The sequence below is a fragment of the Amblyomma maculatum genome, chromosome 3 (genome assembly GCF_055883805.1).
Source record: "Amblyomma maculatum isolate TAMU_Amacu chromosome 3, ASM5588380v1, whole genome shotgun sequence".
Taxonomy (NCBI): Eukaryota; Metazoa; Arthropoda; class Arachnida; order Ixodida; family Ixodidae; genus Amblyomma; species Amblyomma maculatum.
This window is the reverse complement of record NC_139346.1, coordinates 168,973,233-168,988,081: the sequence shown is the minus strand read 5'-3', so window position 1 is coordinate 168,988,081 and position 14,849 is coordinate 168,973,233. Positions and strand designations below refer to the sequence as shown.

At 45.5% G+C, this 14,849-nt stretch overlaps 1 protein-coding gene across 2 annotated transcripts in view; it reads left to right on the top strand.

Annotated features, from left to right (window-relative positions):
• Positions 1-14,849, top strand: part of LOC146196828 (uncharacterized) — a 303,939-nt gene that overhangs the window by 63,789 nt on the left and 225,301 nt on the right. For both annotated transcript variants that reach the window (XM_084598554.1, XM_084598552.1), the window contains exon 2: positions 3,118-3,211. The gene's annotated coding sequence lies outside the window, so the exon portion shown is untranslated. The remainder of the gene's footprint in view (positions 1-3,117; positions 3,212-14,849) is intronic.

The following is a 14,849-nucleotide window of genomic DNA, read 5'->3' as shown; positions in this document are numbered from 1 at the left end:
CCTTTTTTTGTCCCCCAAAGCGTTTCAAGTTTCGAAACAAGAACTACTTTTCATTCTGTTTCAATGCTGTCACGCTGAAAGAAAACGCTGAAAGCTTGAACAAACTGATTTATTGTGCCTGTTCGCGCTACACAAGAAAAACAGTGTAAGGTGATGTACGATTCCAAAAGCATCCGGGCGGATTGCTAGATCGAGTGCTTCATAGTGCGCAGTGGCCCACTCACAACCGCGCAGGCCATGGCGAGACGAAGCGCGTGCCTCTTGTTGATACTCGTGTGTCTGCGTGTATGTGCCGCGTTTCGGGGTCTGCTTGTATGTGAACTTATTTTCTAGGAACAACCGGCTGTTTTGATTATAGATACTTCCGCGAGAACTTCAAAATTAGGGCTTTTTTTTTTTTTTTGCTGCCGTCGCCTGGCGTCTGGCCAAAACATCTGTGCTAGGGTGCTAATTAAGAGTGGCTGAAGAAACACAAAGAGGTAATCTCATTAGTGAACACAAAGACGCGGTCGAATGCTGCCTGGTAAGAAGAGACTGCGCGAAAAGCTTTTGCCTTGAACCTAACTCTCGCTCTGGTTAGGCATAATCTTGGTTAAATTTTATTACCCATTGTGTTTAGAACTTCCGACAGGGCGAAGCATACGACGAAGCATTTCATCTGATTATGAGCGATAATTAATGGTCATCGAAGGATGTCATGACTTCGTGAATGCACGAAAAAAAAAAAAAAACTACGAATATGTGGTGATAATTGGGGCAGTGTTTTTTCGTTGTGGTTTTTGTTGGCATAACGTTAAACCTTGAATGAGAAATCACTGTTATTGTATTTCTTTATTTTGTGTGTTTGCAAAAAGGAAAAATGGAGCAACTAATGTTAGTTGGTAACAGTTTTCTTGAAAACGTCGCGCAAATAAAGACACGGACGACACAGATGTGGACGGGACAGGCGCTAACTTGTAACTTCTGCAACTTCAACGCCAACTTTAGTGGAGGCATTTTCGAAGGCTAATTTTATAACGTGCATTCATTAGAACTGAGCGCCGACAATTCGAACGGGAAAAGATCGAACATTGGTCCATTGCCCGCAGTTTTAATTAGAGGAACCCGATCAGGCCACCCTAAGCATACTTAAGATTGGTGGGAGTGTGGTGGGACCTCGAGAAAAAAAAAAAGAGAAAAAGAAAAGAAAGCTGCAAAACGAACGGGTCAAACTGTAAATACGCCAAGGTTCCGAAATTCCGTCAAGTAGAGCGCGACAGTCGAAAGCAATATTTACTCACTCCAAGTGGTGATTGCAGGTGGGCGCATATGTGAAGTTTTCTGCTGTTCATTCCCTCATGTCAGCCATCGGCCACAGCATGCTGAATACGCCGGTTCTCGTCCTCCTCCTTCATGTCAGTCACCTGCATACCTCGTTTAAAATGCAGCATTTGAAGTCTCCACGGCGGCGGCACCAAGAGAGCTCTCAGAAAATTCACACTCAGAAGTCTGCCAAGAAATCATTTGCCATTGAATAGGAACAGTACACGATCTGATAAGCAGTGGCTTGAGGTATCTCATTTCCATTCCAGTGTTGATAGATTGGTGGATGCTGTCAACATTGTGCTGCTTGCACCACACAGAGATTACAAAATAATAAAGCGTCAGCTAACTGAAAAACAGAGATGTTAGCAACTATGACAATAGCTGAATTCGATATTTATGAACGACTCTAGGAAAGGAGGGTACCAGAAAGGCATTTTAACAAAATTGCATTCACGTGAAACCCCAACGCCATGCAACGTGCCCTGCTGCACTGAATAGAATGTTCCTTCGAATTCGGTAACTTGTGCTGCACACAGAACGCCTGTTTGAATAAGCGCGAAGAATGAGTTGGGAGTACAGTGGACTATGTTAGTTCACATAAATTGAGCCAAGGCTTCAAAAATGTAGTATTGATCTCCACTGGCTGCAGCCATCAAATGCTTGTTTGCCGCCCGTCATTTGCCGTTGCTTCGAGTGCCTCTTTTTTTTAATGCCGCTTAATTACCTAGCCACATAAGATCAATCATGCAAGATTTTTAATATGCTGATGAGGACAGCCTTCGTTTTTTGTTGTTTTTTTTTTTTTTTTGCTTGTATGATGTGTTCCGAAATGATCAATCGAGTTTTTTTGTGTCAGTGTTCTTCCTGCTTAGTACTTTTTTTTTTCACATCATTCAAATAAATCCGCGAAAAAAAAAATGTAGATGTCTAACTATTCTTGCACCAAGTTCACCAAGTTTCACGAGCATAAGTCATCGGTCTCAGCCGCAGCCGCTACTGCCGCTTCGACCTTGGCTAGCTTCCGCGCTTGGTAAGCTTCTTGGAAATGGGCTAGTCTGGCCTCTTGTTGTTCGATAGCCTCGGCAGTAGCGAGAGTGGCTTCCTGTACTCCATGCCGCTTTTTTTGCCACGCCACCTGGTGAATTCGCCCGACACTACGCTCGCGGACCTCGCCGCACTCGGTCATATGGCGTATTTTATGGCATATACCTTGGTGAGATGATGGAGCTGCGCAAACGAAACTTCACGAAGGCGACGATGTTCACTGCACAGTGCGAGAGTGTTGCAGTTGGAACTTGATGAAGACGGCGATGTTTGCTGCACCGCGAGAGAGTGTGTTGCAGGTTTACGCGAGCCGTGGTCGGCTGAGTCAAGAGCATCCGTGGCTGTATATATGCCCTTTTTGTACATAACCGCATGTAATAAATACCGTGTATGAAAAAAGAAATGCGCCGAAAGTGTATTACTCTCGTGCCTGGGCCAGGGAAGCTGATCCCCGTTCTGGCGAAGTTTCAAAACCCAGTCGCGGCAATGTTTTTTGCAGCGCTGCTGTGGCGAGACGCAGATGAATGACCTTAGAGAAAGAGGGCGATGCTTGCTGCACAGCGCGAGATGTTCAAGGTGAAATGTTTAGAGCCAGATGACGTTGATATTTGGCATCGCAAAAATAAAAAAAAAAAAGTTTACTCTCTAAAACCACGCGACTGCTCTCGTGAGCTACGATAATCTCCTTTTCTCTTTTCGCTTTGTGGAGTAGCCCAGTGAAAGCTCCTCTATACTGGCTAATGGCGGCCTGCCTATCATTTGTCGCAGATCACGGCGTGCTCTCTCCCTGTGTCGGGCAAATGCGCTGAAGCACTTCCTCAAGGCGATGCTGACAGCGGCGGCGGTCGCTTACTTCGGAACGGTGAGCACACAAACTTTGTTCATTCAAAACTAATTTGGCAGCGCTACACATTGGTCGCACAACCGCCTGATCGCGTCCCCCCCCCCCCCACCTTTTTTTTTTTTTTTTTTTCGCGGGTTTGCCTAAACACTGGTAAAATTGGCTTCGCCGAAGATAATTTGGTAAAAAAAAATAGATTTGATCGGTTGTTTGTTTACTCTCTCTACAATTTAACGGAATGCTCGTGAATCTAAAACAAATATTATAAGCTTTGCATATTTAGGCTTCGCTAATTAAAACTCCAACTACAAATACTCTGAAAAACATCGCATGACGCCCCTCAAAGCAATTTGCCTTCACACAGCTGCGGTTTAAAGCCCCGGCTCGAGTTACGGGCAACTCCCCCTGTGTAATAGATACATTTGCAAATAATTAAGTGCCGAAAATGTACATTAATATATCCATTTTGCTGGTGCGCTTACCCGAAAGGAATGCTGTGCGCGCCAGACCAAATGTCCACCGTTGGTAACGAATGAAAAGACAAACGCATTCTCAACGTTAAAAGTATCAAGTATGTGAAGTGCGAGCACGCATCACGACGTTGTTTTGTAATCATGGCTTTCATTGCCATGGCTAAAGGAACTCACCTTCGTGTCGATCTGCCAGGCAGGTCGATGTGGGCGAAGTAATGGGGCTTGTATGCGTGTTTTTCATCGATTACTGAGTGCAGTACCTGCGAGTTGGTGGGCATTATGATTGCTAATGGCAGACAAAGATGTTGACAATTGCTCCATCTTTAATTTTTAGAAAAATTGGTTTCAGAGTTCACTCGAATATGATAGTGTCAGTTTAGATGCGTGCTTGTGATCTTTGGGTGTTATATATCTTCTCTTTGTTTGCTGATATCCCCTGTCTGCAGTAAGTATGGCACTTTAAAATTGAGCCCCCCCCCCCCCCCCCCCCCTGCATTAGAAGGTATCTGCAGGTGTACCAGAAAAAAGAAGAAAAAAAAAAGACAGGCCGTTCGCATTACATCCGCAGCGAGGTGGCGGTTCTTGAGAAACCCACTCTCTGGAGGGGAGAATTTATATGTAAGCAGGCACTCCAGTTTGTTTGTGTTTGTTTGTTTGCGTGACCTATTCTTTTTTCTTTCTTTCTTTCTTTCTTTCTTTTTTTTTCTTTCTTTCTTTCTTTCTTTCTTTCTTTCTTTCTTTCTTTCTTTCTTTCTTTCTTTCTTTCTTTCTTTCTTTCTTCTTTCTTTCTTTCTTTCTTTCTTTCTTTCTTTCTTACTTTCTTTCTTTTTTTCTCTTTCTTTCTTTCTTTCTTTCTTTCTTTCTTTCTTTCTTTCTTTTTTCTCTTTCTTTCTTTTTTTCTCTTTCTTTCTTTCTTTCTTTCTTTCTTTCTTTCTTTCTTTCTTTCTTTCTTTCTTTCTTTCTTTCTTTCTTTCTTTTGTACCTTCCTTTCATCTATTATAAATGACCCTACTTAAGTTTAAAGCCTTGTTGCTTTGGAGACATCGTATGAACATGCGACCGGAGAGAAAGTAAAATGAAAGGGAAGTTGACTTCTCGAATGGGTAGCGCTATAAAATGTGTTAGGTATGCCAGCAGCGTGCTTGTATGCAAGCTTGACGCGTTGGGCCACTCGTTGCAAGGTACGAGGAAGTGTCATTACTTGCTGCCCGAAGTGATGGTTGACGCGATTAAAGCACCGTGACTCTTACTTACGCACGCAGTGAATTTAAGGTTGTCGCTTTAAAGCATGCACATATCCATCGCTAAAGAAATGTCAGAGCCACTCGTTCTGCGGTTGTCTAATTCATCCTAAAACTTTTTTTGCAAAACCGCATGTATATCATCATTTGATACATCTGCGACAAGAGGCGTACAGTTATGTCCTGAATACAGGTTTTAGATTTTAATTCTCGCAATCGTTCTCTTCAATTCTAGTTCATGCACGTATCGTTGCATTTAACGATGATACAAACCAGCAGATTTGGCTTCTGAAGCTTTCATTCACGGCTAAATAATAATAATAATAATAATAATAATTGGTTCACAGGAAGGGAAAGGCGTAGTATCTGTCACACTTGTTTCTGCGGGCACCTGAACCGCGCCGTAAGGGAAGGGAGGAAGGAGGGAGTGGAAGTGGATGGAGAGAAAGAGGAGCCGTAGTGGAGGGCTACGGAGTAATTTCGACCACCTGGGGATCTTTAACGTGCGCTGACATCGCACAGCACACGAACGCCTCATCGTTTCGCCTCCATCGAAACGCAGCCGCCGAGGTCGGGATCGAACCCGCGTACTCCGGCACAGTAGTCGAGCGTCTTACCACTGCACCACCACGGCGGGGCACGGGCAAATAGTCAGCCTGCGTTTCTTGGGATACTGGATTTCTCAGAAAGCCATGCATTGTCCACCCTGCGCCGAACAAGGCGTCCCCTTGTTTGCAATACGCCAAGATCACCCCAACTCCGTTATTGATTTCTTTATATCAAAAAGGGAATTCAATTAGAAAGCTCTGTTAAAAAGAGCTGTAGTCACTGTGACGGCGCAGTTAATTGTTTCGACAACTATTACGCGATGCAGGGACACGTTTGTTTCCGGATTAATTACTCGTGCAGGCCGTAACGAGTCACACTCGCGTTTAGCCTTCGCCCGTCTGCTTTCTGCTTCTTCTATCTTTTTTTCTCCGTACACTCGCTGAGCTCTCGCAGCTGTCGTTCCCCGGAGCGGCGCGAAACGGCGCGCCGAGGTCTCCGGCTCGTCATGCGCGAAGGTCACACTAACGCTTTCGAAAACAATTTGCTAATAGACGCGTCATCAGGGGGTCGCCTCGGGCATCCTTGCCTCTGAGCAATTGAGTGCAGTATCTTCGTCCCTGTCTTGTTGACGCTCATCCAGAACGGACAATGTTCAGGTGGCCTCCGTGTCAGTAAGGCGGATGATGAGGAGAGGCACGGAAGGCCAAAGAGTTTCTCAAAATTACCTGAGAAGCAGACGCTTGTACAAGTTCTCATGGAGTACCCTACAGAGAAGGAATAGTGCTCTAATGCAGGCAGTAAGGTTGTACATAGATACAATGAAAAAAAAAAAAAAAAAGAAAGAAATTACAAGGGTTCAACGCTCTTGAACCAAATATTGAGCGAAAGCATTAGCTGAGGGTGACCGAGCTTTCTTCTCTTTTTCTTCTTCCTCAGCCTACATAATAAGCTCCGCTTTAACCAAGCCGTATGAACGTGCCTTAGTGGCCTGTAGGGGTAACGTGAATGCCAGGGTCCTAGCAGGCTGATTCTGACATAACCGTCCCATGTGAAACGAGAGACCCAAGTTGGCAGCTCCTGCCAACCCACGTGTGGTGTGACGTCACTGCGCCACGTGGGTAAGGCATGGCTACCGGCCGCGCTAAGCTGAAGGCTCGAAACCTTGAATAGTATTGCTTTCGGAATAAAAAAAAAAAAAAAAACGCGAGTAGCAACACGTGGAAACAATCAGACACACTGTTATGTAAGAAAAGTGCGGGAAATACTACGCTCGTACTCATGGCTATCCGCTTGAAGGCTTTCAGTTTCCTCGAGCAAAAATGCTCGTTCACCTGTCGAAGCAAGACTGAAAAGATCGAGCGTTGTATATTGGTTTGGCAAATAATCAGGCGAAACCAAGTTAAGAACATTGTGCTCTCTCTGTGGCCTTTAACTGGACCATTTGTCAGCCTCGCCCACATTGACTAGGCAAATATCATAATTTCCTGTTTCCGGCTGACTTCCGGCCCTCCCACGATAAATTATTCCATCTCTTGATATATAGCCTACTTTTACACTCCAATATACGGTCTGTTACAAGTCTTGTTCGTTTCTTCGCAATACCTAGCCGTCCTTGGTTATTTCAGTTAAGATGTCAGGAGAAAAACGCATCTTCTTATATACAGTGCAGGCAGCTCCAGTTCTGTTTCTTAGTGTTATGCGCGTTGAATTGCCTCGATTTTTAGCCGTTTTTATCTAGCCTTCCTGTTTCGAGTCTGATTTGAACACCGACATGGTATATAGTTCAGTCCCTATACCCAGATTTCAGCGGATGTGAACGACCGACCTCCTTTTCAGAATTCCGCTAGGTATGATGCCCCCCCCCCCCCCCCCCCCCCCTCCTTCAATCTGCTTCTGCCTCCTTCTTATTCCCCTGGTAATTTCAATCTGACGTGATCGACGCTCTCGACAGAGTCAGAAGTATAGCTTCAGTGTTTTTATTTTCAGTAGGCGTTTACTAATCACCACCTGCTTCGAATTGTTGCTTCTTTACCATATATAGAGGCCATTGGCAAGCGAGAGAGGAGGAAAAGCACAGAGCTTAACAGCAACAGTGTTCGGGTTCTCGACCACGTACGCTCTAGAGAAAGGAAAGAAGGCGTGTAAAAGCTAATAAGAAATTATGGCGAATAAATACAAGGGATCCCATTAGGGACGTGCGTGAGAGGAAGTCGTAACCTGTAGCGGGCGGTGTGAGCACGACACCCTGATGACGCGCAACAGTGTGCCTGGAAAACTTTCACGGCTCACGATCACTGTACGGCCACTCTCGTTCAGGGACTTTTTTGTTTCTCGTCCTTTGCGAAGTGTTTCGGTATCGCCTTAGTTTTATTCTAGTTAATTTTAAATCCAAACGTTTCGATTTGCATGTCTCGGTCTCAGCACTCCTTTTTCATTCCTTTTATAAGTGGCATTCCAGGACTATATATACCTGTTGTTAGGTTAGGTTAGGTTAGGTTAATGATGTATTGCATTCGAACCTTTACACATAACTCTTCCCGTGTTAGTGCTTGGCCACTTCTTGTAGACATGTGGGGAATAACGACAAAGAGACTCGTTCTCGCAAAATGTCTGAGTTGGATGATTTGGTTGATATACCTATATCAGAAAAAATCACCCAAAACAATGGACAGTTAAGGAGAAAGGAGGCGACGTGACCAATGCGCCTTTTATTGTTTCCGCTATGAATTCACGCATTTTGATTCGTATTTTCTCACTATTCTTATCGTGAAATGAGGCCGCTTCACTCTCCTTGCAGATTTTCTTTTTCTTTAATTTTGGCGAATTTACGAATGGATCCTTGACGTTTAGTTGCGCGTTCCCTGCGAGACGACCGCCTTTTCCATCGGATCTGATGCCTCCATGGCGGCGTGCCTTCGCAATAGCCCATCATGCAGGGTTGGTAGCTGCCCTTGAAACCCTTGAAAATACAGAGGTACTTGAAAGTCCTTGAATTTATGCTCAGCTGTGCTTAGCGGCTTTGACTTGGCGTGTGGCCAGATTGCACCTTGACCGTACAAGCAGCATTAATTGATAAGAAAGTAGAAAATTGAATATCCGTACCTGTAGCTCCGTTGCTATGAGCGCCGAATTCGAAATTCGGAGGTGACGTATTTGAATCCCACCAGCGGTGTGTTGTTCTTTGTTATATTTCTTAATTATTTGCATTTCACCCATAAAGTTTTTACAATAATAATTTATGTGAACAGCAGAGATTAAGAAATATATCCGTTGTATTCCTTGGCGTCGTTGACGGCTGGCTTCTTTCAGTTGCGAGTGTGTTTTAAGGCGATGTATGCCTTCTTTTTTTTTTTTTCTTCTTCTGAATAAAATTCACGGGTCATGTTTTTTAAGGCCTCACGATTTTCTGTCGGAGGTACTAAACACAATGGTAATTGAAAGTCCTTGATTGTTTTCCTTTAAGACTGCTACGAATCCTGTCTGTGTATTGCATGCATTACGCATAATTCATACCTCCTTTCTCTTTTTTTCTTCTCCTTTAAATCTGCCCTTCCTTCCCTCCCAGTGTAGGGTAGCAAACCGGTACCTTTGCTGGTTTATGGCCTCTCCTTTCTTTCTAATGTGTCTTCTGGCGCCTCCTAAGTGTCAGTGGGAGCGATAGGAAGGGGAGCGCTATGTTCGGAGGGACGATTATCTCTATTTGATTGGGCTTTTGAATGCAACTTATTGTCGAGTCCCCTTCCGGAAACTATGCACGAACGTGGCTGGCCGATGTCTAGCGTTCGTTTATATTAGCCTACTTTATATTCGAGTAATATAGCGCTCTTTCATAACTCTAGCAACTGTAAGGTAAAAACAAGTCGTGTTTGCAGATGTGCGAGATTCTGTAGCTGCCTATCTCTGTTTCTTTCCTGCATGTCTACAGGCGCTTTATTCTCGCTTGCCCTTCTCCTCTCATCATTGTTTTGTGATCAGAGGTGGGCAACCTCATGAGGTCGCATGCTAACCTCGTGACGTTTTTCACCTCTTTTGTGGCATTTCCTTTACATTATGGTTTAATAAAACTGGAATATCTTTACCTTGGAAATTAACATTTGCGAGTACTGAGTCTTTGCTTAAACGAATATGTACATTATTCAAGAAAAAAAAAAAAGAAAATACTTTTCTCTGCCCCTATCACCCCTCCCCCACATTTTTTTCCTTGTCGTGGAAGTACCATACTCCTTTCAAATCTTAACAAGGGCTTCCTCGGTCGCTTTTGAATACCAGCAGTTGGCCTTTCATGGGTGACCTTATGGCTTCTTTTGCTCATTTCAGCGCAATTAACGAAGCAGTTCCCCAGCGCCCTACACCAGATTTCCCCCTAGATAGGCAGCACCATTAGCCCACGGTCGCGCGCTGCGCATTGCGCGGGCAAACCGGGAAGCATCCACGTTTATTACGAAGATTAATGCAGTTGAGGTGTCCACAAAGAAGTGATATAATTACTGCGCCCTTTTCTTTTCTCAAACCAACTGATTTGCTCGTGTTATGCAACAGCTTATCTGATGTACTTTGCTTATGCGCATGCGCACTGATGCTCACGCGCTCGCGCATGTGGCATATATAGGTTCAGCCAGTCAGCCGCCGAAGTTTTGCTTTTTACTCAATTTCCTCTTCGCTGTGGACAAGCAGTGAAGGATGGCGTTTTTGTGCATGTGGAAACAATCATATGTCATAATATCAGAGCATTTTCATTGCGTAATAAAAATCTCGGTGCTTTGTTTAAATCATATTCAAGCCAAACCGTGCGCGTTGTCGCATGTGGCGTTTCACGCAAATTCAACTGTTTTGGGGAGCGAGTTTCTTCAATTGTTTTTTTCGAGCGCAGCTCTTTGGCGCCCGTACCTGCATTTCGCGTCGTCGTCGTCGCCGTGCCTCGTAACCAACTCCGCCCCCCTCTTTCGTGGAGGCGACCGCACGTGTTCTCCAATTGCTGCCCCCCCCCCCCCCCCACCCTACCCCATATTTGCGGCAACAGTGTTCTCCGGTCGCGTGCATCCCAAGCCGAAACGCAGAGCCACGTTGTCTTGACTCGCGGCATCAGTCAGTCGCTGCTGTCTCTTCGCCGTGCAACGTTCCTATGGGCCCACGCGCTGCTTCCCGCAACCTCCAGATAACTTAATTGCTGTCTTCATTTTCCCATCACAAGGCTTCCTTAATGACAGTCAAGAACTGTTAGTGGAGTGTTTCTTGAAGGAATATGTGTGAAAAACTAAAAAAGTCTCTAACTGTACATACATGTCTTGCTCGAAATCTTTGCCTCAATCTATCGAAAAGTTGAAACAGTTGATGAGCTGCGCTCAAATTTCGCATTAGGAAGTAACGTAATCGCCGACAAATGTTTTCCCATCTGTACGCTCGCGATGCGCAGCTTGGGAGGGGATGGGGAAATTTCTGGCCGCAGGTCGCCTTCTCCAGAACTCGCAGTCTCAAGTCGGAAAAAGGGGGTAAGGATATGCCTTCGAACAGACGATGCAGGCGCGTGGTTCTTCAAGGACGCGTCTGCCGCTGCACCTCATTTATGGCTAAATGGTTCGGCGTGCGGTACGCGCAGAAGGGTCGGGGCGCCATTGTAACATTGCCCTTGGTGAGGGGGGGGGGGGGGGGGGGACGCAGTTATGTAGAAACCTGACACAACAAGGATTCGGTGCAGGTAAGAGGCTACGCATGGCCTCCTGCGGCACCATTATGGTGTCTTTGTGTTGCTCACAATTGCTCAAGTAACACTCCTTGTCATTCAAGAGAATGTTTGCCGCAAAACATTGACACTCAGTTACTCACTCTTCCAGCAAGTTTCCACTTCAAAATAACATTTTTGTCCTTCTGAGAGCATCATAGTTTCAGAATCATCTGACCAGAAAAGAGTGATCTTTCCATAAATTCGATACTGATAAGAACAGTAATCTACCCACAGGCCTGATATAAAAACGCCCTTGAAATACGCTTAACAATCACGTGGAGATGAAGCCAACGAAATGATGCCACCGTCTCTGATCCAGTGTCACTGCATTAAATCATTGCGAATGCCCTCTTCCGCCTGCAATAGATCACCTTGTGTTTGTACTGTACCTGGAGGCGCAGAAAACATTTCACCCGAGAGCAACTTCCAGGGCGCTGGCTTATAGTATACGACTCTACCTGAGCACCCGTTCCTCCGTCGGGGTCACCGACGGCTTGCATCGATTAACTGGCTCAGGAGAGCTGGAATGAGGCCGTATTTCTCCTTTTTAGTCGAGCATTACCCTCGTTTTGCATGCTAATCCGCCTAGCCGAGCTGATCACGACAATTGGCCTTGACGCAACTTCCGAGGCCAAAACTATTGTCGCACTGTCAGCTGGCACTCAGGGGGCATCGCGAATCGAGAGGGCCAGTGTTTTCAGCTTTGTAATCCCCGCCATCGTGTGTTTGTCGTTTCTGTACCTTAATGGTAGTGCTACAAATAATGTGTCGCATTGAAAAAGTAAAATCAGCAATCTACATGTAAACCGTGTTCTTCCCCTCCCCCCCCCCCCCCACCCCCCTCCGGCACACACACTCTCTTTCTGATTTTCTTGTACGGGAGACAATGTTCTCATACAACAAAATAGTGAAGTGCGGCATCTAGTTAGCCCAAAGTTGCAAGTCGCAATCTGAACCAGAATCGGGCATCGCGGGAGGACAGAAGAAACATTAAAAAAAGCCCCCCCCCCCCCCCTAGCTCCCAGAGGGCATGCTGCTTATACCGCATTTCATATAGTAAGTATATCAAATATCAAATTCAGCGCTCTAAATCATATGGCGTATTACGGTAAATGCAAGTAATTAAGACGTAATAACATACATGCTTGCGTGCGTGCGTGCGTGTGTGTGTGTGTGTGTGCGTGCGTGTGTGTGTGTGTGTGTGTGTGTGTGTGTGTGTGTGTGTGTGTGTGTGTGTGTGTGTGTGTGTGTGTGTGTGTGTGTGTGTGTGTGTGTGTGTGTGTGTGTGTGTGTGTGTGTGTGTGTGTGTGTGTGTGTGTGTGTGTGTGTGTGTGTGTGTGTGTGTGTGTGTGTGTGTGTGTGTGTGTGTGTGTGTGTGTGTGTGTTATAAGCAAACTTATACGATAACAAAAAAAATTGGCGATAGATCCAATGAAATTGGGTATAAAATGGGAGCGAGGCGCGACAAACGATCAGGGTCCACGACGCCTTCAAAGCCTCGAACCGGAGACTCGCGTTCCGAGAACTCCGCGCGAAGTGCATCCGGCGCCCATAATCTGCATGCCGGAAGAGAGCGCGACTACTGGAGCAAAACGGCAAAAGTGCAACGGGAACACCGCGCGGCGCACTGGTAGCGGCACAAGTTGGGAGCGACGGCTGTGCAAAGCGAACAACCTGTCCTTGAGGAGAAAGAAAGCCGGGCGCAGACACGCCGATAAGAAATATGAGCCCCGTAAAAAGATCAGAGGCGAAGTCGCGATTCAGGGCCGACCTTGACTATGGGGCAACAGCAGTGGCGGTGGCGGCGTTTGGGCGTCCGCCAGCGGAATCACCTCGCCGAAGACGTCTACGCCTCCCAGGATCGTGTGAGAATCCTTCTCTGACTTCTGCCGTGACCAGTTGCGAACAGCCCTCTTGCATTCCAAACACGAATTACCGAAAAAGAGCTTCCCAAGCAACCTCGCCTTTTATAATAAATGCTTTCCACCACCACCACCACTACCCTGATGTGCTGGCTAAGCCGCGCTGGATTTCGGTCACTGAATATACGAAAACCGTTACCGTTGTTAACAGGTTTTTAACCGCGGCGTCAGAGGTGCTAATGTGTTGATGTTCAGGCGTCAGAGGTGTTCAAGTGTTCATGTTCAGGTGTTCACAAAAATTAGAGGAGACTGAAACCTCGCCTAAAGTATTGCTAACTGCAAGAACGGATGTTTAAGATTACAAGTCTTATTTCGTCATCAACGTTATGTATTCCGTGTATTCAGTGATGGAAATTTATCACGACGTTTGACAAGAATACCCTGCCCCAATTAAGGAGTGTGCTGGAGGGCATGCGTTGTCACCTTTATATGGCCTTATAGTTAGTGTAAACTTTCTTAAACTAAAGTATGGGCGGCGGTGTACTCAATTCTTCGAGACTGGACATGACTGGATAGGAGATTATTAGTTTTTTTATACTGTAAATACGGCAACCTAGAAGAAGAAACTTGTTCAAGGGTAAAAGAATCCGTGTTCTGTCCTGTCCTGTCGTAAAGTTATGGAGATGCGAAAATTCGACGCAGATGCCATGCCGACTGAGCATACTCAAACACTTATATTTGCAGGCTTGAGTCTTAGAAGCCATATTCTGTAATTGGACCGATCGCATATAAGTGTTCCATGTCGTTTAACCTTCCTTTCCCAACCTGTTGCCTCCAGAGGAGGGTAGCTGTAGCCTGGCGTATTGTACGGACCCCCAGACTATTCACACACGTTTGAGAATAAAAAAAAATCCCAATGTGACCACTACGGGTAGTAAGAAAATTCCAATAAAGAAGGGTGTTAGGGAGGGATGCACGATCTCTCCTGTACTATACATGGCTTGCTGAGACGAGAGCTGGATTGGGAACAGGTGGTGATAAGGGTTAATGGTAAATACCAAAGTGATCTGAGATTCGTCGAACATATTGCCTTGCTAATTAAGTGCTGAGGTGTCCTGTTGTATAGGATTAATGACTTAGACATGCAAAGCAGAACGGTAGGGTCAGAAATCAATATTTATAGAAGACCGAAGTAATGTTCAGCATTCTCAGAAAGGAAGGGCAGTAATAGGTATAGCGAGGCGCGTAAGGGAGTACCTATACCTAGAACAGGTAATAGCTGCAGATCTGGGTCACTAAAGCGAAATAAGCATAGTAATCATATGGGGATGGAGCGCACTCGGCAAGTAATATCAGATTATGAACAGCAGGTTACCGGTATCCCTATTATAACAGTCTATCACGCATCTGTGGGGCAAAAATGTGAAGTCTAACGAAAAGAGTTCAACGTAAGTTGAAGATAGAGTAGAGAGCTATGGAAACACAAATAGTAGTGTATCATTAAGAGACAGGAAGCGTGTCGACTGCGTCAGGGAAAAACGCGAGTTAATGGCATTCTAATCTAATCAAGAAGAAATGGCCATGAGTAGGTCATGTAAGGCGTAGACAAGATGGTCCTTTAGGGTGACACACTAGATTCCAAAGGAAGGCAAGCGTAGCAGGGGCGGCAGGAAGTTAGAGCAGGTGAAGAGATTAGAAAGCTTGCGAAGAGAGAGAGAGAGATAGAGAGAGAGAGACTTTATTATTTAAGCACTCGGCGATCGTGTGGCTTGTCAAATCAGATCAGCGCCAGCTGACTGTGCCATTGGTCTG